The sequence below is a fragment of the Arachis hypogaea genome, chromosome 11 (genome assembly GCF_003086295.3).
Source record: "Arachis hypogaea cultivar Tifrunner chromosome 11, arahy.Tifrunner.gnm2.J5K5, whole genome shotgun sequence".
NCBI classification, from domain to species: Eukaryota; Viridiplantae; Streptophyta; class Magnoliopsida; order Fabales; family Fabaceae; genus Arachis; species Arachis hypogaea.
In genome coordinates, this window is record NC_092046.1 from 57,371,319 (window position 1) to 57,374,627 (window position 3,309).

Below are 3,309 nucleotides of genomic sequence, written 5' to 3' on the forward strand. Positions count from 1 at the left end.
TGTCTAAATTTATTTGGACTGAGGCTTGCAATTTGTTATCAAAAGCAAGCTAGTTGGAGCTAATCCACCTACTACTGTTTCTGATTTACATGCTGAAGCTTGGCTGGCCATTGGCCATGTCTAGTCTTTTGGACTGGAGCTTTCTTTGAAAGCTTGGCTGGCTAGTGAGCCATGTCTAATTCCTGGACTGAAGCTTTAGACTAAGAATGCAAGATTCCTGGAATTCATATTAAAAATTTTGGAATCCTTATTTTTTCTTTTTTTTTTTCATATAATTTTCGAAAAAAATCCAAAAAAAATTAGAAAATCATAAAAATCAAAAATATTTTTGTGTTTCTTGTTTGAGTCTTGAGTCACATTATAAGTTTGGTGTCACTTGCATATGCATCTTGCATTTTTCGAAAATATCATGCATTCATAGTATTCTTCATGATCTTCAAGTTGTTCTTGGTAAGTCTTCTTGTTTGATCTTAATGATTTTTTGTTTTGTGTCTTTTCATGTTTTTCATGTGCATTCTTGAATTCTTAATGTCTAAGCATTAAAGAATTCTAAGTTTGGTGTCTTGCATGTTTTCTTTGCATTAAAAATTTTTCAAAATTGTGTCTATGATGTTCATCTTGACATTCAAAGTGTTCTTGGTGTTCATCTTGACATTCATAGCATTCATACATGCATTCATTGTTTTGATTCAAAAATTTCATGCATTGCATCTTTTTAGTGTTTTTCTCTTGCATCATAAAAATTCAAAAATCAAAAAAAAAATATCTTTCCCTTTTTCTCTCATCAAATTCGAAAATTGAGTTGACTTTTTGAAAAATTTTTAAAAAATCAAATTGTTTCTCATGAGTCAAATCAAATTTTCAATTTGAAAATCTTATCTTTTTCAAAATCTTTTTCAAAAATCAAATCTTTTTCAAAATTCTTAGTTATTTTCGAAAATTCCAAAAATATTTTTCAAAAATCTTTTTCTTATTTTATATCATAATTTTCGAAAATAACATAATCAATTAATGTTTTGATTCAAAAATTTGAAGTTTGTTACTTGCTTGTTAAGAAAGATTCAAACTTTGAATTCTAGAATCATATCTTGTGATTTCTTATGAATCAAGTCATTGATTGTGATTTTAAAAATCAAATCTTTTTCAAAACTAATTCCTATCATATCTTTTCAAAATATCTTCTTATCTTATCTTGTTCAAAAATATCTTTTCAAAATATCTTTTCTAACTTCCTAACTTCTTATCTTTTTAAAATTTGTTTCAACTAACTAACTAACTTTTTGTTTGTTTCTTAACTTTTTCAAAACTACCTAACTAACTCTCTCTCTCTAATTTTCGAAAATATCTTCCCTCTTTTTCAAAAATTTCTTTTTAATTAACTAATTATTTTTATTTTTTATTTTTGATTTCAAAAATTTTCGAAAATTACTAACAATTTTTCAAAAACCATTTTCAAAAATCACTAACTCCTTTTCAAAATAATTTTCGAAAATTATCCCTCCCCCATCTCATTCTATTTATTCATTCATATCCTAACATCTCATTTCACCTCCTTCCATCCTCACAGATGTGTTTCTTCCTTTATATTACATTCTTTGTCTCCCCCTCTTCTTCCACTCACACAGGGATCCCTATACTGTGGTATAAAGGATCTCCATTATTATTATTATTTTTCTGTGCCTTCTTCTTTGTCATATGAGCAGGAGCAAGGATAAGAACATTCTTGTGGAAGCAGATCCAGAACCTGAAAGGACTCTGAAGAGAAAATTAAGAGAAGCTAAAATACAACAATCCAGAGATAACCTTTCAGAAATTTTCGAACAAGCAGAGGAGATGGCAGCCGAAAATAATAATAATGCAAGGAGGATGCTTGGTGACTTTACTGCACCTAATTCCAATTTACATGGAAGAAGCATCTCCATTCCTGCCATTGGAGCAAACAACTTTGAGCTGAAACCTCAATTAGTTTCTCTGATGCAGCAGAACTGCAAGTTTCATGGACTTCCATCTGAAGATCCTTTTCAGTTCTTAACTGAATTCTTGCAGATATGTGATACTGTTAAGACTAATGGAGTAGATCCTGAAGTCTACAGGCTCATGCTTTTCCCTTTTGCTGTAAGAGATAGAGCTAGATTATGGTTGGATTCTCAACCCAAAGACAGCCTGAACTCTTGGGATAAGCTGGTCATGGCTTTCTTAGCCAAGTACTTTCCTCCTCAAAAGCTGAGCAAGCTTAGAGCTGATGTTCAAACCTTCAGACAGAAAGAAGGTGAATCCCTCTATGAAGCTTGGGAAAGATACAAACAGTTGACCAAAAAGTGTCCTTCTGACATGCTTTCAGAATGGACCATCCTGGATATATTCTATGATGGTTTATCTGAGCTATCAAAGATGTCACTGGACACTTCTGCAGGTGGATCCATTCACCTAAAGAAAACGCCTGCAGAAGCTCAAGAACTCATTGACATGGTTGCTAATAACCAGTTCATGTACACTTCTGAAAGGAATCCGGTGAGTAATGGGACGCCTATGAAGAAGGGAGTTCTTGAAGTTGATACTCTGAATGCCATATTGGCTCAGAATAAAATATTGACTCAGCAAGTCAATATGATCTCTCAGAGTCTGCATGGAATGCAAGCTGCATCCAACAGTACTCAAGAGGCTTCTCATGAAGAAGAAGCTTATGATCCTGAGAACCCTGCAATAGCAGAGGTAAATTACTTAGGTGAACCTTATGGAAACACCTATAACTCAACATGGAGAAATCATCCAAATTTCTCATGGAAGGATCAAAAGCCCCAACAAGGCTTTAATAATGGTGGAAGAAACAGGTTTAGCAATAGCAAGCCTTTTCCATCATCAACTCAGCAATAGACAGAGAACTCTGAACAAAATACTTCTAATTTAGCAAATCTAGTTTTTGATCTATCTAAGGCCACTGTAAGTTTCATGAATGAAACAAGGTCTTCCATTAGAAATTTGGAAGCACAAGTGGGCCAGCTGAGTAAAAGGATCACTGAAATCCCTCCTAGTACTCTCCCAAGCAATACAGAAGAGAACCCAAAAGGAGAGTGCAAGGCCATTGACATAAGTGCCATGGCCGAACCTGTGAGGAGAGGAGAGGACGTGAATCCCAAGGAGGAAGACCTCCTGGGACGTCCAGTGACCAATAAGGAGCTTCCCTCTGGGGAACCAAAGGACTCTGAGGCTCACCTAGAGACCATAGAGATTCCATTGAACCTCCTTATGCCCTTCATGAGCTCTGATGAGTATTCCTCTTCTGAAGAGAATGAGGATGTTACTGAAGAG

At 34.4% G+C, this 3,309-nt stretch overlaps 1 non-coding gene across 1 annotated transcript; it reads right to left on the reverse strand.

Moving 5' to 3' along the window:
* Positions 1-2,229: 2,229 nt before the first annotated feature.
* Positions 2,230-2,337, reverse strand: LOC112724579 (small nucleolar RNA R71). The gene has a single exon (XR_003163735.1). It is a non-coding gene; the product is annotated as a small nucleolar RNA R71 (small nucleolar RNA).
* Between the last annotated feature and the right edge of the window lie 972 nt (positions 2,338-3,309).